Source organism: Sus scrofa, chromosome 8 (genome assembly GCF_000003025.6).
Source record: "Sus scrofa isolate TJ Tabasco breed Duroc chromosome 8, Sscrofa11.1, whole genome shotgun sequence".
NCBI classification, from domain to species: domain Eukaryota; kingdom Metazoa; phylum Chordata; class Mammalia; order Artiodactyla; family Suidae; genus Sus; species Sus scrofa.
This window is the reverse complement of record NC_010450.4, coordinates 66,970,578-66,994,916: the sequence shown is the minus strand read 5'-3', so window position 1 is coordinate 66,994,916 and position 24,339 is coordinate 66,970,578. Positions and strand designations below refer to the sequence as shown.

The window sequence follows — 24,339 nt, the reverse complement described above, 5'->3', positions numbered from 1 at the left end:
AGCTCCACTCAATTTGTCATGTAATATATGTGCCCCATTGTTGCCAAACCTTCCACTTTTAGGATAAGCAGAGCCATTATTTATTTAGAATATTTTTGTATATTGATTGTCAATTAAACTAAAAATTAAAAAAAAATTTTTTTTGGTCTGTAGACAATACACAAGCACAGCTAGATTTCATCCAAGTGTTGCTAATTTGAGACTTTTGGAGAAAGCATTAGTTTCTAGGTACATGTCATTATTGGACAAAGAATAGTTTTAGGGGGAAAAAAATTACTCTGGTTAACTGAAGCATTAATTTTTAAGCATCCAGAAAGCATCATGAGTTTCCACAGAAATCTTTGCGAAATTTACCATACACGTGACTACATTCTTTATTTATTTTTTATTTTACAATTTTTATTTTTTCCATTATAGTTGATTTACCGCATTCTGTCAATTTCCACTGTACAGCAAAGTGACCCCAGTAATATGTGTGTGTGTGTGTGTATGTATATATTCTTTTTATCACATTATCCTCCATCATGTTCCATCACAAGGGACTAGATATAATTCCCATGCTATATAGCAAGATCTCATTGCTTATCCACTCCAAATGCAATAGTTTTCACCTGTTAACCCCAGACTCCCAGTCCACCGCACTCCCTCTCTGTCCCCCTTGGCAACCACAAGTCTGTTCTCCAAGTCTATGGATTTCTTTTCTGTGGAAAGGTTCATTTGTGCCATATATTAGATTCCAGATATAAGTGATATCATATGGTATTTGTCCTTCTCTTTCTGACTTACTTCACTTAGTATGAAAGTCTCTAGTTCCATCCATGTTGCTGCAAATGGCATTATTTTGTTCTTTTTCATGGCTGAGCAGTATTCCACAGTGTATATATACAACATCTTCTTAATCCATTCATCTGTCAGTGGACATTTAGGTTGTTTCCATGTCTTGGCTATTGTGAATAGTGCTGCAACGAACATGTGGGTGCCTGTGATTTTTCAATGAAAATTTTGTCTGGATGTATGCCCAAGAGTGGGATTGCTGGGTCATATGGTAGTTCTATATCGAGTTTTCTGAGGTACCTTCATACTGTTTTCTACAGCGGTTGTACCAATTTACATTCCCACCAACAGTGCAGGAAGGTTCCCTTTTCGCCACACTCTCTCCAGCATTTGTTATTCGTTGATTTGTTAATGATGGCCATTCTGATGGGTGTGAGATGGTACCTCATAGCAGTTTTGATTTGCATTTCTCATTTAGTCAGTGATGTTTAGCATTTTTTCATGTGCTTGTTGGCCATCTGTATATCTTCTTTGGAGAAATGTCTGTTGAGGTCTTTTGCCCATTTTTCAATTGTGTTGTTGGTTTTTTTGCTGGTGAGTTGTATAAGTTGTCTGTATATTTTGAGGATTAAGTCCTTGTCAGTTGCAACAATTGAAACTATTTCCTCCCATTCCATAGGTTGTCTTTTTTTATGTTTTCCTTTGCTCTGCAAAAGCTTGTCAGTTTGATTAGGTCCCACTTGTTTACTTTCTTGCTGCTGGCAGGAGCACTGCAACCAGGCACTAACTACTAGTCTTGCCTATTGCCTCCTTCTCCCTGGAAACACACTCAGCATCCTGGGGATAACAGCCTGCTCACACTGAAGAAAGAGACAGCAAATATCCAAACTCCCACACCAAAAATAAATAGTAACCTCCCACAAAATACAAAGGGGCGTTCTTCTATAGAAATAATCCTCTAAGACTACAGTAGTTGGTTTCCCCAAATTCACAGAAAAAGAAAAAATATAAGCAAAATGAAGAAGCTCAGGAACCATTCCCAGTTAAAAGAACAGGAGAATTCACCTGAAGTAGCAAACAATGAAACAGACCTCTTCAGTCTCATGGACATTGAGTTTGAAAGGGAAATTGTGAAAATACTGAAGGGATTAAGGGTGAATATGAAGGAATTGAGTGGATATAAATGGTAATGCAGATTACTTTAGAAAGGAACTAGAAAATATAAGGAGAAACCAAGAAAAATTGTAAAGTTCATTTACAGAGACACAAACTGAGTTAAAGGCAATAAAGAGCACAATGAATAATGCAGAGAAATGAATTTGTGACTTGGAAGATAGAATAATGAAAATCACCCAGTCAGAACAGCAGACAGAAAACCAAATGAAAAAGCAAGAAAGCAATATAAGAAATCTATGGAATAACATAAAGTGGGCTAGTCTATGCATAATAGAAATTCCAGAAGGAGAAGAAAAAGAAAAAGAAAAGGGTTTTGAAAATATATTTGAAGAAATTGTGCCTGAAAACTTTCCAAATCTAAAGGAAACAATTATCAAGATTCAGGAAGCACATAGGGCCCCAAAGAAGTTGAACCCAAATAGGTCCACATCAAGACATATTATAATCACATTCTTATAACTAACGAAGACCAGTGATTACAGAGGGTACTAAAGAGATTAAAGCTATTTCTCCCATGGGATTGTTTCATGGAACTGCTCTTTTTTAATCTGTTTCTGATTTCTTTGTCTCCTTTACCACTGCCTAGCCATCATTTTTTTTTTTTTTTTTTTGGTGGAACTATTTAAATAACTTTGTCCTCCAGAGAAGAAATCTGGCTTTTCATCCTCACGTATTTGCCATTTAGGTTGGCCTGACACTTGGTGGATAGGGAAATTAAAATGATTTCCCTTAGCAATTGGGACAAATTGCCTTTAGCAGCCATGGTTTCAGCTCTTTCTTGTTGCTTTTAATTTTTGAGAGCATGAGAATCAGACAACCATGCCTATTCATTTCTATGACTGTAGCTGTTTTATGAGTCACTTCTCTATGAGATGCGGGTTCATCTGCACCTCTTATCCTCTAAGAATTTACCTATATGTTTCCCCTTTATTCATCTTACAGTTTTACTTGTTTCACTTGTACTTGCTCCTTTGCTCAGCTTACGATACCCTCAATTCTTCATTCCACACATATGATTTCATCATTCTGTGTCAATCACTGAACACATCGTCCATCCATTCTGTCCTTTCACTCTTCACCAGACTTCTCAGAAGTCTTCATACTTGTGACTTTTTCCTCCTGACCTCTTCAATCCATTGTTTCTGTGCCAGTTTATCACCTTTGCTTAGATCATTATAAACAGTTTCTGAAAGTTTGTCCAACCTCTTATCTGTTTATTCCAGAGTTCATTTTCGATAACTTCCTCACAAATATTTTCTTTCTAAAATGGATGAAACAGGTGACTTTATTGAATCAAAACATTTCTATGTTTTTTTTTTAATAGTTTAGGGTAATGTTAAGATATTTAACATAGAATTTAAAGTCATTCGAAACCTTCCCAGAAGATTTTTCTGGCCCTGATTTTTGGCATGTCATATGCCTCATTCAGAAATCTTTCCAGAGCACCATGAAATGTCCCATGTTCATCTGACCAGGAGGGCCCTTCCATCACATTATCTGCCTTGTAAATGCCCATGTGTTAATGAAGATACAGTTGAAATTTGAACCATCTGTAGAAAGATCTCAAATCTTTGATGTAATTGAACTTTTTTTTTGGTCTTTTCTGTCCTTTTAGGACTGCAGCTACCGCATATGAAGGTTCCCAGGCTAGGAGTCCAACGGAGCTGTAGCCACTGGCCTACACCAGAGCCACAGCAAGGCCGTGTCTGTGACCTACACCACGGCTCACGGCAACACCGGATCCTTAACCCACTGAGCAAGGCCAGGGATCAAACCCACAATCTCATGGTTCCTAGTCAGATTCGTTAACCACTGCGCCACGACAGGAACTCCTGTAATTGAACTTTTTAATGCATTCTATGAACAAAATATTTGGACAGATGCTGAAGTTTGAACTGTAGTTAAGGTTTTTTTACTTTATTCAGTAAGTAATTGTTGAGAATCTAGTATATGCCAGAAATTATTCTAAGTATCTAAAAGAAATCCATAAATGAAAGAAAAATCTGCTTTCATGGAGCTTATATTTTAATTGGCTGAGAGAGATGAACCCATAATAAGTAATAAATTATTGGCCTGATCATGATGCATGCAAAAGAGAAAACTGAATTGGAGAAAGAGATTAGGGAGTATTGTAGAGATGGGGTCGTCACTGTTAGATGGTCTGGCCAGGAAATGTCTCCCTGAGCAAGACAATAAAACTTAAAGGCAGTAAAGCATGTGGATAGTTCAAGAAGAGCTCATCTACAAAGGCCCTGACTTATGAGTCTGCCTGGCAAATTTGAGAAATTTTTCATAGACCAGTGTGGCTAGAAAATGGTGAAGCTGGTGGACACGAACACAGAGAGGCAAATGGAAACAATAATGCAGAGTTCTTGGGTATTCAAAGGATTTTGAGAAAATAATTCCACTGGAAACTAATGGAGTAGAAGGTAATTTGGGATTACCTACTAAGAGGTAGACTGAGGGGGTAAGTGAAAAACTATGATCAATTTGGAGCCTATTATAATAATCTAGAGGTGTTTACACCAGCAGAGGCGGTAGTGAGAAATTGTAATATTCTAGATATATTTTGAAAATTAGAGAGGATAGAACTTAATAGATTAAAGGTGAAGTGTGAGAGAAAGGAAAAGGTCAATAATTACCCCAGCCTTGATCACTTGCGATGATTTAGTTACTATTTACTGAGATGGCAAAGATTGAGAGAGGAGCTGGTTGGGGGAAAATATTGGGAGCTTAGTTTTATAAAAAGTTTGAAATACCAGTGAGAAGTTTAAGTTGGAATACAAAATAAACAGCATACAATGATATTTAGCTATCTAGTGGGATTGGGGAAAATATTAAACAACAGACTAAAGACAAAGCCCTTATCAGTGTTAGCTATTATCGTTTCAGCCTTTTCTGATGTTACTGATGTATAGCTTAATATGAGAACAGAAAGAAAAGGAAGGTCTTACCACCAGTTAGAAATAAAAGACCCAGAGTAGATAAGTTTTATAGGATATAGTTCAACAGAAAGAAAGGAAGGAAATCCTATAATACAGGAAGTCCCATATTTTTTCCAATGGGTATACACCAGTCATCATATGTTTAATGTTTAACGTTGTATATGATACCTGTCGTCATATGTTTAATGTTAATAATGTTTAATACTTTACATTGATTGTATTGATAGTTTATTAAGACAGTTATATGCAGAAATGTCTTTAAGAATCAGGCAGTCCTAGAGTTCTCTGGTGACCCAGTGGGTTAAGGATCTGGCACTGTCACTGCAGTGCTTTGGATTGCTGTTCGATCCCTGGATCAGGAATTTCCACATGCCATGGGAATGTACCAAAAAAAAAAAAAAAAAAAAAAGGAAAAAAAAAGAATCAAGAGGTCCAGAAAGAAAATAATGTATGGGGGGAGTTTGCTCAGAGTTAAGGGAATTGAGACTTAGATCATAAGCAATCCAAAGGGCCAAGGGACTTCTGATAATAGAAACAAAACAGGAACACAGGTTAGTAAGAGCTAATAATAATTTAAGAGATGCTAATTATCATGAAAAATATTACTGATTAGTGAATACTGACTCATTGGAAAAAATGTGGACACTGATGAATTTCTAAGTCTGAAATGGTCTTTGGCAGCAAAAAACAACATTAAATTAATGTGAGTTGTAAAGAATGATAACAAATTTATTTTTCTAAAAATAAGATGAATTCAATTATTTTTGGTGTGCTTTGAGAAATCTAGGAATGAAATCTTATGAAAACACACATGCAATTGTCACTAAAGGTCAAAATGTTACTTTAATACACAGAAAAAAACAATCCTTTTTAAACTAAATGTCTGCTATCTATTGGAATAGCTATACACATGTGTAGTTTAGGTATAGTATAATGCCTGGGAAGTGTACACTCTAATTAAACAATCATGGGTACCTCTGAGGAACTGTGGATGGAAATGATCTTGAGTGGGGACAGTTCACCTTCAGTTGTAGTGATCAAATTTTTTCTTTTCATTAATTAAAGTCTTTTAATAAACTGTTATTTATCCATGATAAAATACACGGTTTTTTTGGCTGCACCTACAGTGTGTACATGTTTCTAGCCCAGGGATGAACCCTCATTACAACAGCAGATTCCCAAGCCACTGTAGTGACAATGCCAGATCCACCAGGCAACTCCTTGAAATGCACATATTTTAAGTATCTAATGTATCAGTCACCAGGGTTGAGGTGCCTTAATTTTCTATCGCCCCATGGGGTTTCCTTCTATGCTTTCCCACTTGATCACCCCTCTCAGAAACCATCACTTTTCTGAGTTGATCAATAATTAGTTTTTCCTGTTTTAGAACATCATTTCTATGTAATCATAGAGCGTATGTTCTGTGCTGTCTAGCTTTTGTCCCGTGGCATATTGGTTTTTTTTTTTTATTTAATCCATGTTGTTGTAATTATTGCTGAGTTGTCTATTGTAAGAATATACACATTTGTATATTGCTGAAGGACACCCTGGTGTTTCTAGTTTGCGACTGTCACGAATAAAGATGCTATATTATTTGTACAAGGATTTTTGAAGATTTACTTTTTTTTTTTTTTCCTCTTGGATAAGACCAAGGAATGGTGTGGCTGTGTCATATGTTAGATGCACATTGAATATAGACTGTCAAACAGTTTCCTAAGGTAAAATTACAACACCCTGGTGCCACTATCGTGATTAAACACAGAATTGATACAGATCATGGAGTAATTGGTATATTAAACCAGCAATTTCTATTTAAAGACTTGTAAAACTAGCAGTGAACATAGATCAAAACACAAATACTCCTCAACTTCTTAAATTCTAATATGTGCTTGCTGATGGGTTTACTAAACTATTTTTTTCTTTTCTTTTTTCCTGTTACCCACCACCTTCTTTCTTTTCCATGCACTACAAGGTGATAAATGATGACTCTGCTACTCATTTGTAATTTTAAATTCAGAAAAGAGCATACATTAGTATTTGGATACTATTCACTAATCATGAATGACATTTCCCAGTAGCTAGATACAAGGAATCCCTGAGGTGAAAGGGCCTCTAATTTTACCAGAAACGGAAGAGAGGTCCAGGGAAGTCATTGATGAGTATAAAGACATGGTTGAAATCAAGCCAGGAAACACTGAATTTTATTCCGTGATTTTCATATTCAAGAGTACTCTGTCACCCCGCCTCTTTATTGAGCAATCTTTTTCAATTTTGATTTTGAGCCAAATATATCTCCTCATGTAAATGAAAGTATATTTGGTCACCATCAGGAAATTTTGTGATCTAACTTGAGCAAAACATTTATGTAAAAAAAATAATAGACAAGTTATAGGTGAATGCAAATATAGTTTAGAACATAAATATATTAGATCTGTTGATGTAATTAACAAAAATTGGATCTCATCGATGTAGTCAGTAAGAATTTATCTTCTACATTTTCTCATGTACTTAAAGATATGGCAACCACAAGAACAAGAATAAAGGTAGTGATTTTGCTTGAGTCCTTATAAGGAAGATGTGGTAGATGGTTCCTAGACTTCCTGTAGGGATCTTTTTGTGACATATGTAGGTAGTGAATCTTTATGTAGTTCACTAGAAACTAACATAATATTTAGTGTCAATTATTCCTAAATAAATAAATAAAAAATATAACAACAGTAACACAAAGGGCAGGAGAGGGAAAACTGAAGGCTACTGTTTTAAGTCTTACAATCACAATGGCTAATATTAAGAAAACAGAAGGTACCAAGTATCAGTGAGGCTATGGAGAAAAGGCATCCCTGGTTCATTGTGGGAATGTGATTCCATGCAACCTCTTTGCATGGAATCCAAAAATTAAAAATCCACAAATTAAAAATCGAGCTGTTTCTGATGTAGCAATACCATTGCTGGCTGTTCATCCAAAGGAAGTGAAATCAAGATCTCAAAATGACACACATACATTCCCATGTTCATGGCAGCATTATTTAAGATGTGGGAATAACTTAACTGTTCATTAGCAGATGGATAGATGAGTAAAAATGTGGTGTATTATTCAGCCTTTAAAAAGGAGACATTCTGCCATTTGAGACAACATGGAGGGACCTGAAGGATATAGTGCTTATTGGAATAAACCAGGCACAGAAGACAGATGCTTTATGATCTCACATCTATGTAGAATCTAAAATAGTCAAATGCATAGGAGCATAGAGTAAATCTGTGGTTTTCAGAGGCTGCATATTTGGCAAATGGGAAGGTGATAGAAGTCACAAAGATTCAATTATGCAAAGTAAGATCTGGAAAACTACTATACAGCATTACTGCCTATAACTAAGAGTATTGTATTCTATCCTTAAGATTGGCTAAGAAAGTAGATCTTATATTCTGTTCTTACTGCAACACACACACAAAATAATAATTAATAATATAATAGTAATAAAAGGGGTAGAAGAAGACTTTGGGAGACAATGGATATGTTTACGGTCTTGACAATGGTGATAAGTTTCATAATCGTGCTCATATCCCCACCCTTTTACTTTAACAAAAGCTTTTTTAAAAAATTGCATTAGGTTAAGCTACTAGATTTCTGGTAATTTGTTATAGCAAAAAGAAATTAATATAGGCAATGTGGGAATCTTATAAATGGCATGGACTTTGAAAGCTAATGGCTCTAATACTGATTTCTTTTCTATATCATAAACTAGTGCTGTGATTTGAGGCTAGTAACTTTAATCTGTCCAATGTTTGATTCTTTGTCTGGATGATTCAACAGGGTTGTGTAAAGATTTCAAAAAATGACTCATGGGAAAGCACCTAGCCCCCAATTCTAGAAAGTGATAAATATCCTTGCCACCACTTTTAAGTACCTGCTCTCTGTCAGGCGTCGAATATGTGCCTTGAAATTTTATTACAGTAATTATTCCAGTAACTTTTTTAGGACGTTAGTACACTAGAGAAAATAGGGTTAATTGGCCAGAATCACGTCACCAGAAATGGAAAGAACCATAATTTAAAATTTTGAAAAAAATGTGTACATGTAGAAGGAACTAGTTGTGTGCTAAGCCAATGATCACATGTGTAATAGCTGATGCTCAAATAAGCCTCTTTCAAAAGTATATCGCAAAGCCAGTTTCCTTCTCAGTGCCTAATTTATTAACAATGCCTAATTGGTAGGATGTCCACATGCCCTCTTGCCATCTATATCTTTTGAACCATGCTCTAGTTGATCTCCTTTATGAATAACACTCGCTGTGGTCACAAATAGTTGAGGCTTTATCATATGTATGTACTTATATATATGTGTATATATATGTGTGTGTATATACATATGTTATACATATTAATATTAGAGTTAGAGCCCACCAAATATACATTGGTTATATGTTAAAAATGAAGGCAGATGAGAAAAAAATCTCCGATTATTCTTAGGCTTTTGGAATCTAAACAAATTCACAGTGAAATTAACTGAGACTCAGAAAGGGGCCTAACAAAGAGTTTTATTTTGCATTTAGTACATTTCAGATGTCTTTTAAATACCAAAAGTGTGTAAGTGGAGTGTTCTAAGGCAGTTCAGGAGGGCACATGCAACACACATAACTCAGCATCTCTTAACCCTTACTCTCTCTTCTTTGCTCAGCAGCTGAGCCTGAGTTCTCTCCTTTTGTTCCCTTCAAATGGCTTTGGTCCCAGCAGTAGCCCTCTCTGTTGTGTTCAACCCCTGGCAATTGGTGACTGGCCCTTAGTATCAGTTTGGGCACTTTGTTAAGGCAGCCCTAGGCAACTAATGCAATTGGATATCCAATATATGCTTGATAGATCAATTTATTATGCATGGCAAGTCTCTCTATCTCTCTCTTTTTTTTTTTTTTTTTTTTTTTTTTTGGTCTTTTTAGGGCTGTACCCATGGCATGTGGAAATTCCCAGGCTAGCGGTCAAATCAGAGCTGCAGCCACCAGCCTATACCACACCCACATTAATGGCAGGTCTGAGCTGTTATCTGCGATGAGCACCACAGCTCACAGCAACGCCAATCCTCTAACCCACTGAGTGAAGCCAGGGATCAAACACTCATTCTCATGGATAATGGTCAGGTTCATTACCACTGAGCCATGATGAAAGTATTTTTTGTTTTTTTAATTTCTGAAGTACTTTAGCAAAGAAAGTGGAAAACCTTCAAATACCTCAGAGAGTAAATTTACTACTGTTTAGAAATCTTGGTAATTGATTTCAGATATGTGTTGTTCATGGAAAACAACTGACAGAATTTAAAAACATTTTTCTTTTCTTTGTCGCTGTTGTCATTTAGAAAGCTGGGGTTTGGACACAGCAGGAAAGTAGCAAGAATCATCATAAGGCCAAAGCAAAGAGGACTTATCAATCTTGCAGAAAATGAGAAAATATACTTTTTATTAAATCAGGTGAAGTCTTTGCTAATATCACTCTGCTTGCTTGCTTTTGAGTGATAGCGAATCCATCCCATTGTCTCTGACCAAGTGTTCACAAGTCCCCATTTGTAACTCCCTGCTTTGTATCCTTCCTGTTCATCAAAACTCTCTCTTTCCCTGGTGCCCCTGATCTCTGCTCACCCCAAGCCTGGACAAGCACTAAAAGGTGGAATGTGCCTCCTTATCTGCTTATCCTGAAATCAGGTGACCACAGGGGACGCTTTTTCAGTTAGATCCTACAAGTCATTTTGATTCCTCACAATTCAGATTGGAACTTGAACTCACTGGCCAGGACACAAGTCCAGCCAAAACCCAGATTAGAGATTAGGACTTGAACCCATTCTTATTTTAAAATCATATACTTGGTCTCAAGTCACACACTGGAGTTCAGATTTTATGTTTCAATGATGGAGGATTCAAGTGGGCATCAAAGTATTAGGTAAGGAGTTGTTTAAGGACGGAGATAGACAAAGTGTGGGCCATGTCGGAAGCCTAGAGTAGCCTGGGAGATACATTCCACGGACAAAATATGATCTGATGCAAAAGGTGAGGGAGTAACCCTGAGAGAAACACACTCCATGGACAGGGTGTGGGCATCTCAGAATGAGAGGCCCCAGAATGCCTTGTGGTTTTTATGGGCTGGGTAATTTCATAAGCTGATGAGTAGGAGCATTTTCCCACTATTCTGGGGGGGTGGAAACCGGTGGAGATTTCCAGGAATTAGGCTACTGCCCACTTTTTAGCCTTTTATTGTTGGCCACAGAATTGTCCTGGCACCCGCGGGAGTGTCATTTAGCTAATGTACTACCCTGAGTACATAATGAGGCACAAGGCCCATTGGAAGTCAATCTTCCACCCTCTTGGGTCTCATTGCTTCCATCCCTTTTTTGGTGTCCTCAAGAGCTATGCCTCCCTTTCAAAGGTTGTGCCCTGCCCCTTTCCCTCCTGTTCCAGTTTCCTTCTGCTTGCCCAGCTTTCCCTAAACGTTTTTGCTAATTTTACTTCTCTCTCTTTCTGTTTCTATTTGCTTTTGAGGTCTTTGCAGATTTCAGAGTTGCTTGTTCTTCCTTTTTCAAAACTCTTGGTTCTGAATAGTCTCTCTTTATCAGACTGTACTTTTGTTTACCTTTGATTTGACAAAAGATCCTTCACCAAAACCTGTGCCTATTTAAAATTCTTCATATAAAGAAAACATTAAGATTATTCTATAAAATTGATGTAATCATTGTCCACACTAAATTGTTGCTATATCTAACATTTTCTTAGTTCACACTGCCGTTGCTCATGCAAAATTATTTTGATAGTTTCCCAGGGACTTTATTGTTTCTCATAATCCCTCTCATTCTACCTGCCAAAGTCCTCCTTTTATAACATGCCTAAATAAGTCATCCCATTATATCACTTTGGTTTTTTTTTTTTTTTGTCTTTTTGTCTTTTTAGGGCCCCACCTGTAGCATATGGAGGTTCCCAAGCTAGGGGTCCAATCCAAGCTACAGCTGCCAGCCGATACCACAGCCACAGCAACACCAGATCCGAGCTACGTCTGCGACCTACACCACAGCTCATGGCAATGTCGGATCCCTAACCCACTGAGCAAAGCCAGGGATCGAACCCATGACTTCATGGTTCCTAATTGGATTTATTTCCACTGTGCCATGACAGGAACTCCTCACATCACTCTTATCATATGATATTCTGGCTGACAATTAACATGTTTTTATATCCATCTTTAAAACTAGATAATGAACTGCTGAGTACTGAGTTGAGGTTCTAGTCAAATATACACATATTTGACTAAATATACATATGAGGTATATTTAATATATATTAGAGTAACTTCAAATGTATATAATTTAAATATGTATGTTAATGTTAGAGCATACCAGATATACATTGGCCATATGTAAAAAGTGAAGGTCTGTGGGAAAAAAAGTCAAAGATTATTCTCATGTATTGAATCTGAGCAACTACACAGTGAAATGAACTAAGGGAGGACACAACAAAGAGTTCTGTATTGGATTTCTTAGGTTACAAATGTCATTTTCACACCAGAAGTATGTAAGTAGAAGATGAAAAGGCAGTTTAGGAGAAAGCACACTACACACACAACTCAGCATCTACTACTTCCTTACTCTGACTCTTTGCTCAGCATCTAAACCATCAGTTCTCTCTTTTTCCCTTCAAAAGTCTTTGGTTCCACAGGAGACTTCCTTGTTGTGCTCAGCCCTCTGGAGATTGAAGATTGGCCCTCAGTTCAGGCTGATTTTCTCAGAAAGGGAAGCCCTATCTCCACGAATTTGGGTGAATAAAATTTCTATCTCATAAAAATTGTATCTTACAGCTTAGATTATCTTTCCAGCTACATGCTAAATGTGAATCAGTTTTCCTTACAAGTAGGATTACAAAAAAGATGAGATCTTGATTAGCATTCTAGTGCCTCATGCAACTGCTTGGATTAGATTTCTTTTAGGGAGTTCCCATTGTGGTGCAGTGGTTAACGAATCCGACTAGGAACCATGAGGTTGCGGGTTTGGTCCCTGGCCTTGCTCAGTGGGTGAAGGATCGGGCGTTGCTGTGAGCTGTGGTGTAGGTTGCAGATGTGGCTCAGATCCCGCATTGCTGTGGCTCTGGCATAGGCTGGTGGCTACAGCTCCGATTCAACCCCTAGCCTGGGAACCTCCATATGCCACGGGAGCAGCCATAGAAAAGACCAAAAAAAAAAAAAGTTTCTTTTAGGACAGAATATTTCAATATTAAAATGAGATTGTCTAAATTATTGCTTTGCCCTTTGAATAACTATCCAGGTATTTCATGACCTGCTTTCTTCCAAATTATTTTCCCAGAAGATTATTAGTTAGCATTGTACATCTTTTCTTCAGAAATACTGATGCACTGAAGAATGTAGGAAGGATTGGCATATCATAGTAGCAGAAAATTTGGCTGAAAATTAAGAAGAAGTTTAATGTCATGGATTCAATTGTGTCTTTCCCCCAAAGGTATACTGAAGTTCTAAGCCTCAATACCTTGGTTATTTTTGGTGGGGGGGCATATAGAGGTTCCCAGGCCAGGGGTCGAATTGGAGGTACAGCTGCCAGCCTATGCTACAGCCACAGCAACGCAGGATTTGAGGCGCGTCTGCGGACTATACCACAGCTCATGGCAATGCCGGCTCCTTAACCCACTGAGCAATCTCATGGCTCCTAGTCAGATTTGTTTCCGCTGCACCATGGTGGGAACTCCTAAGCCTCAATAGCTTGGAATGTGACTTTCTCTGGAGGTCTGGGTCAGTGCCAATGCAGTGAGTTAAGATAAAGGCATAACTGGAGTAAAGTGGACTCTTAATCCAATAGGACTGGTGTCGTTACAAAAAGAGAGACATGGCAGGAGAAGCTGGCTTCATGACAACAGAAACAGAGGTTGAAGTGAGGCATCTAAAGAATGTCAAAAATTGGCCACCAATGCCAGATACTAAGAAGGAGAAAAAAGGAACTGTAGTCTAGAGCTGTCAGAAGAGTGAGATTCTGCCAACAGAACTGTGAGAACCTAAGTTTCTGGGTTTCAACCACCAGTTTGGACTTTATTATGGCCCTAGGAAACAAATACAATGGGATATCCAGTATATGCTTGAAAGATCAATTTATTATGCATGGTAAGTTTTTTTTTTTTATTTTAACACTTTAACACATAGAAGAAAGTAGAAAGCAATCAAATACTTCAAAGAATATTTTTACTATGGTTTTAAAAGTATTGATATTTGATCTCAGGTATGTGATATTCATCTAACAGTATTGACTGAATTTTTTGTTCTTTCTTTTTTTTTCCCTGAGGGCTGAGATTTGTAGATATGAGGAAGACTGAGAAGAATCATCATGAGGACCAGCTAAATGGAACTTGTCACTAAGCCTGTGGATAAAGAGAAAACTTTCTAAAAATTAAATAAACAATAAAAATGAAATTTGAACTAATGACATCATTACGAATACCATTATGCTTTTTTTTTTTAAACCATTATGCTTTTTGTTTTTGAGTTGCATCCATATGCATTCCTTTGTGTCTGACCAAGTGTTCACAATGTTACACCTGCTGTGTCTTCTCCATGTGTGAATCAGGCTTCCCTTCTTCCTCAGTGACCCTGATCTCTGCTTGCCCCCGAGTCTGAACAAGCACTAAAAGGTGAACTGGAACTTGCCCCTTAACAGCTTATCCTGAGATTCGGCTGATTGCCATTGACATTTTTTCTGTCAGACCCTTCAGGTTACTTCCCTCTGCTTGCCCAACTTTCCCGAAAAGTTTCTGCTAATCTTTGCTTACCCTTCTCTACCTAGAAAGGAAAGCCTGTTTCTGTTTGCTTTTGCTACACTTGCAGATTTCTGATGTTTGAACATTCTGCCTATTGCAATTATCTTTGTTCTCATTATGCAAGCTTTTATTTGACATGGCAAAGATCCTTGACCAAAAACTAACTATTTAAAACACTTCATGTAAAAAAAAATGTGGTCAAAAAAAGTTATATAATCAGAGTTTACATTAAGTTGGTGCTATTTCTAACACTGTCTTGGCTCAAGCTCTTATTTCTCATACTAAAGTATCATGATGGTTTCTCAGTGGATCACCGTATTTTCTGTCTACAGTCCCTTTCACTCAACCTGCCATACTCCTACTTTATAATATGCTGAAATAACCCATTTGATTTCATACCTTTTATACCAAATGATATTCTGACTGATGATTGTTTGTTTTTACAGCCATCTTTTAAAAAAATTATTTTATTTTTGATAATACCTTTATTAAAATATAATTCATATGTCATACAATCTACTCATTCAAAGTGTACAATTCACTGAGGTGCAGAAGCATCACCACAGTCAATTGTAGAATATTTTCATCACCTCAAAAAGAAACCCCCAGGAATTCTTGTTGTGATGCAGTGGGAACAAATCCAGCTAGAAACCATGAGGTTTTGGGTTTGATCCCTGGCCTTGCTCAGTGGGTTAAGGATCGGCGTTGCTGTGAGCTGTGGTGTAAGTCACAGACATGGCTCGAATCTGGCAGTGCTGTGGCTGTGGCTATGGCTGTGGCCAGAAACTGTATCTCTGATTCAACACCTAGCCTGGGAACCTCCATATGCCGCAAGTGCAGCCCTAAAAAGCAAGGAAAGAAAGAAAGAAAGAAGAAAAGAAAGAAGGAAAGAAAGAAAGAAAAAAGAAAAGCAAACTCCCCGGCCTTTAGCTGTGATCCCCAAACTCCCCAAACCCCTCAACTTTTCCAGCCCTAAGAACCAACCAGTTTGCTTTCTGTCTCTATAGATTTGCCTAACCTGAGATTTTCATCCAAGGGGAATCATAAATATATGGCCTTTGATGACTATATTTTTTTCACCTAGGATAAACTTCAAGGCTTCTTCAGGTTGTAGCATCTATCAGCGCTTCGTTCATTTTCATGGCTGAATAGTATTCTATTGTATGGCTATCCTACATTTTGTTTATCTATTCATTCATTGATGGACATTTAAGTCACTTCCACTTTTGGCTATTATGAACTATTCTGCTATGGAGGTTTTTTTTTTTTCTTTAAAAAATTTTTTATTATAGCTGATTTATAATGTTCTGTCAATTTCTGCTGTATAGCAAAGTGACCAGTTTTTTATATATATATACATACTTTTTTTTTCTCATGTTCCATCACAAGTAATGGGTATAGTTTCCTGTGCCATCTTTAAAACTAGATAAGCTGTCAGATGCAGAGATTTATGCTTCCTGGTATTTATATCCCCAGGGGCTGTCTCACTGACTGCTCAGATATGGTTAGGAAATATCTGATGACCAAATGAATACAATTTCACCTGGATCCTGAAGTCCTAAAATAGTAACACAAGGAACAGGGTTTATTTTCAACAGTTTCTTTCCAAACTTTAAAATAACTCCTTTATTTATTTCCATGTCTCCAAATCTCCTAGCCAAACTATTTATGGTGCTACAATTACTTTTCCTGGTACGTCAGGGACATAAGAAATAATAAATACTGAAAAATTCAGAGGTGTATTTTTTTTTTTTAAATCTCCACTTGTTACTTTTCACATGAGATTCAGTGGCTGATGTTTGCATTTAGCCCACTTGACCTTTCAATCTGAATGCTATTCTCTTTCAAAATGAACATAGCCAAATTATTTTCTTCAGCTTCCCTTACTCAAAGTGAGGCATATATGCATAAATACACACACACACACACACACACACACACACACACACACACACACAATTGCTCACTGAATTAAAATAAAAGTAAAAAAAAACAAAGAAACAGGTAGACAAACAGCAGCAGAACCATGTCTGTTTTCTGAAAACTGTGTTTGAAGAGCACATTGATTTTGCTAATCCCGTCCTGACAACTTGGGTCTGTTTCTTTTTCTCTTCTTCTCTGATTAGTTCCTCCTTTCAATCTGTCTGCAGTCTTCTGACTGCCTTTTCTTAGGGCGTCTTATATTTCTTGAAGTTTCTCTTACCAACCTAGTTCAGTCTCTCTGGCACTTGAATACAGCCTGTACATTTTGTCCATACTTATCTCTGCCAAATAAGATTTTAATATATCCCTCTTGGATCAAATATCTTCACCTTTTACCTAATGTCTAGGGTGTCAAGATCAGGCTCTGTTCTGTCATTAAAGGTAACAGACAATATAATTTAAATAAATTCTCCACCTGCTTTTTAAATAATGAAAAATCTTTTGCAACTATTAAACCTTTAAATTGTAGGACTTTTTTTTAAACTCCATAAATATTGCTTTACTCTGCAGTGAAATAGTTAATGTTTTATAAAGAATGAAACTTTGAACATTTTAAATAAAATTGACTTTCTACTAGTAAACAGGTACTAATCCCTTATATTGTCATTGGTTTATATTAGAGCAGTAGTCCCTATCCTAATTGCTCACCAGAATCCCCAAGGCAAAATTTCTCAAAATTTATTGAGTTATGAATCATGGAGGGAAGTTATTAAAATGTAGATCCTGGTATATTAGGTCTGTGTGTTGCTTCAGACTCTACTTTTCTTTTCTTTCTTTCTTTTCTTTTCTTTTCTTTTTCTTTTTTTTTTTTTTTTTTTTGTTGTTGTTGTTGTTGTTGTCTTTTTAGGGCCACACCCATGGCATATGGAAGTTTCCAGGCTAGGGATCCAACTGGAGCTGGATCCAACTGTAACTGCTGGCCTCAGCCACGGCCACAGCAGTATGGGAATCTTAGCCACATCTGCAAACTACACCACAGCTCACAGCAACACCGGATCCTTAACCCACTGAGTGAGGCCAGGGATCGAACCCACATCCTCATGGATACCAGTCGGGCTCGTTACCACTGAGCCACCAGGGAAACTCCAGACTCTACATTTCTGACAGGTTCTCCACGTGGTGCTTGTTCAGCATCTCCAAATTTTACATTTAGATGGAAAAGATTTAAACACTATCCAGGCACAAATTTAGTGCCAGGTCAGCCTGCAGTCACAATTTCATACAATTCTGTTTAAGGGCTCTCATGTAATATCTCTTCTGGGAGTTTTGCCAGGCTTATGAAGTGGATTATTATTACACCTATTTTGTCCATGAGAAAATTAAGTTTTCAGAAAGATTAATAATAGTTCATGGAGGTCCTGAAGCTGCTAGTCGTCAGAACTAGTATACAAACACAGGTGATCTGGTCCCCAGAGCCCAGCCTCTTAACCATAGTAGGACAGAAATTTTCTCTTGGAAACATTTAGATAAATAAGTGCACTTTAAAAGAGCTTCCCAAGCTGCATGTCTCAAATAGGGACTGTTTTGGGGTTTATGCCTTGCTTTTTTTTTTTTTTTTTTTTTTTTTCTTGTTTTAAGTCACCACCATTGATACTTCTGAAAAATGTTAAATGTCATTAGACCTGACGTACCTCTGTGATCATGTTCTGTGCTTACTGAGAGGCACTTTATGCCTCCTGATAAGGAAGACGATGAGGATGATTTGGTGGATATGGCTGTGGTTGATATGGCAGATATGAAGCTCAGTAATACCTTCTCTGTATACAAACAAGGAAAGAAAATTGCAGAGAATTGAGACAACGAGAGTGCAGCATTCCACAATAATTTCCATTTATAATTTAGGTCGTAAATGTTGGTAGGGTGATTATTTTTCAAACTTCGAATAGGTTTTCACTTTCTTATATGAAAAATGTTGTAAGAAAGGTAAAAATGATAAGCCTTTTACATTTTTTCTGTATGTTGACAATTTTGTTGGAGTATGTTACATATGGCTATGGATTATAGCACACCACTCAAAAAAGTTTTAAATTTAAAAAGTTTTAAATTTATCCTCCTTTGCCCATCCGTGAACTTTCCAGAAGGAGGAATTTACTAATAATTCCAGGGTAGGTGGAATTGCTTCTTATCCTTAAAGTCTAATGAGAATGTTATTTCTTAAAACGTCTACATTCTTTAGTATTTCCTTTTGTTAATCCAAATATCGTTCTTCTTGCCTTTTACATCTTTTTATTTGATGCTATTTTTAATTCATCTACTTACTTGGTTAGTAAGAATTTTTGAGACCTTATCACATTGATATGACATGTCAAAATAAAATGAAAGATTAGGGATACATTTCATTAAGGGAATGTGAAATTAATGACATTTTCAATCTTATTTAATATGGTCAGTTTAATACCATCTAATGACTTCATCATCTTCCAAAAGAATCAGAAAGTGGGAACTGTCCTCATTAGATGCGTTTTTTTTGCAACCTCCATGCCCTGTTAGGCATACATTATGATTAATAAAATTATAAATTCAATTATTCTTTAGGCCAAGGCAACGATTTACCAAAGATATTTGAGTTCTGAGAAACTTGGTTTCTTCAAGGTGGCATTGAGTTTCCATCTAAATGCTACTAGTACACAAGTCTTGTGGGTGCTTCCCACTGTATCATAAATAAATAAATAAATGTACACATTAGCCATTCACTATGAAAATAGGTTTGAGAGTTTAGCATGGAATCATCTCATATAATCAACACTCAGAAGAAAATATCTTTGTATTCCACCACATTATCGGGGGATCCTTCATGATTTTTTCTATATCAATCATGTTTCTGTTAAAATATAGAACTGATTAAATTTTGATACATGTCTAATGATCACCTTTTCAGGTGAGGGAAATTATCTTACCTCTTCAGATGAATCAGCGCCCTTGAAAAAAGAAAAAAAGAAATCAGTTAATATCTTAATTTTACAACTTCAGACTGAGTGTAAAATGTATTTAGCTGCAACAATTATCCTTAAATAAAATGGAGGCAAAATTTTAGGCAGTCTACTAAATTATTAATTATTTAATTACTTTTTAGTGATACACTAAACTAGTTTCTTTGTGTGTTTTGTTTAATGACATCTTTAAAATGAGTGGAAAGATTTTTGCTATCATTAACAGGTTAGATACAAATATCAATTCACTCTGGAACAAGCTTGTGTGTGTACAAGGGAGGAGAATGTAGCATTGTGAACAGAGGATGAAAGTTAAATTTAAAATTTGAATTTGCTCAAGTAAAACTTTCTTTTTTGGGGGGTATGGATATATTTCAGTAGCTCAAAAGGAACTTAATTTCAAATATTTACTTTGCTGATAGATTCTGGTAGTATGTTTTCCTCTGTTAGTCTCAGTTTTTTCCTTCTTTTCTTTTAGAAAAAATAATCTGATAGACTTTGATGTTGATGTCTTTTTTTTTTAGGGCCACACCCTCGGCGTATGGAAGTTCCCAGGCTAGGGCTTGAATCGGAGCTGCAGTTGCTGGCCTACACCACAGCCACAGCAACGTGGGGTCTGAGCCACGTCTGTGACCTACGCCACAGCTCACAGCAGCGGCAGATCCTTAACCCACTGAGCAAGGCCAGGGATCAAACCTGCATCCTCATGGATGCTAGTCTGATTCATTTCCGTGAGCGCAATGGGAACTCCCAGATTTTGATGTCTTAACCAACTTGTTTGAGAAACATCTGCCAGGGCTAGTTGGATTAGTAAAAGGAAAATTATTATTTTTTGAAAAATATCTCAGTATCTTGACACAAAGAATACAAAACTGAAATGGATCATTGTTTTTAACAGAAGAAATGGATCATTACTTTATATTTATCTATCTATCTATCTATCTATCTATCTATCTATCTATCTATAATGATTTTTGTTTTCCATTACAGCTGGTTTACAGTGTTCCGTCAATTGTCTACTGTACAGCATGGTGACCTAGTCACACATACATGTATACATTGTTTTTTCTCACATTATCATGCTCCATCATAAGTGACCAGACAGAGTTCCCAGTGCTACAAACTCCTAGAAGAGAACACAGGCAAAACATTCTCTGACATCAGCCTTACAAATGTTTTCTCAGGTCAGTCTCCCAAAGCAACAGAAATAAAAGCAAAAATAAACCAATTGGACCTAATCAAACTGACAAGGTTTTGTATAGCAAAGGATCATTACCTTCAAAGATGGAGGAGAAGGAAGAGGAAAGCAATTCAGAGAGGTCCCTTTTACCTGTGACACACAGCGGTAAATGACAGCCACGCCAGGAACTCCTAACAGCTGGTGAGTGTAGAGCTTGTAATATGTATGTCCTTTATCAGCCTCTCCATCTCACAGTTAATTGGGCTCTTAACAGATTTAATTTTTACATTTAGCTGATTTTATTTCAGTATCCGTATGTTTTATGTGTGTGTGTGTGGGGAGAGGTATTCAAGATTTATTCTAGGTCCTTAATAAACTTATACATATTAATTCAAGGCAACTGTCCATAAAAACAATAAAATGTGTAAAGCCACATTCAGGTACATGCAGTATATGACAGAACACATGACGTGAGAGAATCACTTTGGATGATTCGTGGTATCATATTCTTTACAATTTCTAATCATACTTACAATCATGGCAACCAAAAGAGCCATTAAAAAGGCAAAAAGAGGGATCTTCATATTTGGGCGAGTCCTGTGAAAGCATATTGAAAAATTAGTAGTACATTCATCTCTGCACTAATAAGTCAGTGATTTAGTGATCAAACTCCTCTCCAAATGGTTTTTCGAAACAGACTAGAAATACAAAGACTATGGAAACACAGTGACATCATGGCCCTTAGAGACTAGCCAGTGACCTTGATAAGCAAAGATAAGTGCTGTCATCAGGAAACATTAACGTGCTATAAACACTCACCAGATGGACATCTTGGACTAAGAGTATGGGAGCATTGAAGTAAATAAAGCGGTAAACCTTGCGCTACATTGTATAGCATATTAAAGAAAGGGATTAGCTGGCACACACACACACAAATGAGAGACATGGCATCAACATGAAATAGTTCAGCTTGTTAAAAGGACAAAACTGGAGACAGGCTGACCACTTAGATTGTTGTGAGATGATAGGGACTTTACAAAATGCCATTAGGACTCATAAGGCAGAGTTTAAAAGAGAATTAGAAGGTCGAATGACAAGCAACAGGGCCTAGTTTTATGATAGAGTTAGTGAAAAAGAACCAGGTTTCTGGCCTAAGACTTGTGTAAGTGCTGTAATGCTGCAGTGTAATTAGAAAACTAAATGACCCTGGGTAGAAAAGTCAAATTGAAAAGAAATTTGAGGGAAAATATTGGTAGATATATTGAAAATGGAATTGGTAATTTAATTTTCCAAATAATTTCATTCTACATAATTAACCTAATCTGGGACTCTTTGATATGTTTATATAATTCTGTAGATACGAATGAACCTAGTTCTGTTGTTTTTATTTTTTTAAATTAAAACATTTTTTGGCCACACCCACGGCGTGCAGAAGTTCCTGGACCAGGGTCAAACCTGTACCATAGCAGTGACAATGCTAGGTCCTTAACCACTAGACCACCAGGGAATACCAGTTTTTAAAAAGACAGTGAATCAAACTATTTATTTAGTTAAATATCTAAATAAAAATATTTCTCTAAACATAGGCAATACTGAGTAAATGCTTTCAATCATCAGTTTTGAAAAAAATTACAATAGCATATTTGTCTTACAACCGAAGAAAATATTCTTTTGCTAAATAACTCTTAATATCTAACATATCAATCTTAACTCAAGACTGAGGGTGTCTCCATGTTCCTTATCTGGTGATTTTGCTTAATTTGTTTAAACACGGGACTGTGGCAACAAACTATGAAAATTTTCATTTCTTGGTGAAGTTTTCCTATCACCTAATAATGAAACCAAATATTCAGTCATGTAATGATACAAACAATGATGTAACATTTAGTTCTGATTATATCTGGACTTTATAGGAATGAGAAGATTGAGGGAAATTCACAGAAAGCTGTCTTGGACAGATTGCTAGATCGATCGATAGATAGATACATGGACAGACAATTAGACAATTTAAGTATGCTAACAAAATATTTCCCAAAGGACACAATGATAACAGTTTGAAATAGTAATGTAATGTACTGAAATAGTAATAGTAATATAATGAAATGTACAGGTTTTAAATAAATAAATTATTAAAACAAAATGAACTGTTATACAGTTTTAACCACGCAAAAAAACCAGAACCTATTTCCAATGAAGAAAAGGACAAGCCAGAGGTCCCATCATGGCTCAGTGGTCAACAAACCCAACTAGGACCCATGAGGTTGCGGGTTCAATCCCTGGCCTTGCTCAGTCTCAGTGGGTTAAGGATCTGGCATTGCGTGAGCTGTGGTGTAGGTCGCAGACGTGGCTTGGATCCAGCCTTGCTGTGGCTGTGGCATAGGCCGGCGGTATAGCTCCGATTTGACCCCTAGCCTGGGAACCTCCATATGCCACGGGTGTGGCCCTAAAAAAAGAAAAAGAAAAAGAAAAGAAAAGGAAAAGCAAAGGGAAACAAATTGATTAGTGCTGGGTATACAGTAACTTTGAAAAATGTTACTTTAACCTTTGCAATAATACACATTTCCAAAAAGAGAGCTGATGTTACTCCAGAGATGATTTTTCTGTAAAATTTAAAAGGCTAAGGGTCAAAGAAATGACTAACAAAGTGCTGATCATATATTTCGGCAAGGAGGTATAAAGGCTGCTAGGATATGCAGCCCAGCAACAGAAAAGAGGGAGCACCTCTCCATTTTCCAGCTCAATCACTTTGTGCAATGATCGCTGCCAATTCACAGGCATTGAAAGCCTGAACTCACATTCAATCCTGACACAGAACCATCATGTCGCTTGTTGTGCAATGAGAAATTAATTACATAATAAAGATTTTATAAATGGTTTCTAACTTATTCTAGCAAGTAAAAGTTTAGAATAAGCTATTGGACTATATTGCACATAAATATATTCCATTTTCCCCAACATGAGACTCACCAGTCAGAGAAGCTGCAATTCTGAAGCTCTAGGAGAGGTTGTGCTTTTCTAGAGGACTGGTAAGTATTTAAATACACTGCAATCCTCCATGTGCTCTCATAAATTATGTTAATTATAAGATCATATTATAGAACTGAAAATACTGCCCCAAATCTGTCCCCACAGATACTAAAAATAAACTTAACAGGGTGATTTTTACAATAGAAGATTGTGAAGCAGAGTGACAGGAAACCAATGGGCCCAACAAAGGTTAATCCCTGTGTTAGTTTTAGAATCTCTGAATAAGACAAAGGGAAAAGTAGCTGAACTCGGCCAAATGTAGACGTGAATGGAAAAGGTAGAAATGTTTCTGTGGAAGACCATTTATGCTGTTTTAATGAATCCTGTCAGAGCAAACAAGTCTATGCTAAAAATGACACCATCTCCTCATTTTTTTTTTTTTTTTTTTTTGGCTGTGCCTGTGGCCTGTGGACATTCCCGGGCCAGGGATCGAACTCGCAGCCACAGCAGCAACCTGAGCCGATACAGTGACAACATTGGATTCTTAACCTGCTGTGCTGCAGGAGAACCCCCGTCTTATCAAATCTTATGTGTTGTCAAAT

General features: G+C 36.8%; 1 protein-coding gene across 2 annotated transcripts in view; it reads right to left on the bottom strand.

Annotated features, from left to right (window-relative positions):
• CSN1S2 (alpha(s2)-casein) overlaps positions 1–23,836 on the bottom strand; it is a 41,263-nt gene extending 17,427 nt beyond the window's left edge. The window contains exons 1-4 of one of the 2 annotated variants that reach the window (XM_021100497.1): positions 23,738–23,778; positions 21,304–21,367; positions 19,558–19,578; positions 18,292–18,417 (exon numbers count right to left, since the gene is read on the bottom strand). The gene's annotated coding sequence lies outside the window, so the exon portion shown is untranslated. Of the gene's footprint in view, positions 1–18,291; positions 18,418–19,557; positions 19,579–21,303; positions 21,368–23,737 lie in introns of both variants that reach the window. The other variant, XM_021100498.1, reaches the window with a different exon arrangement.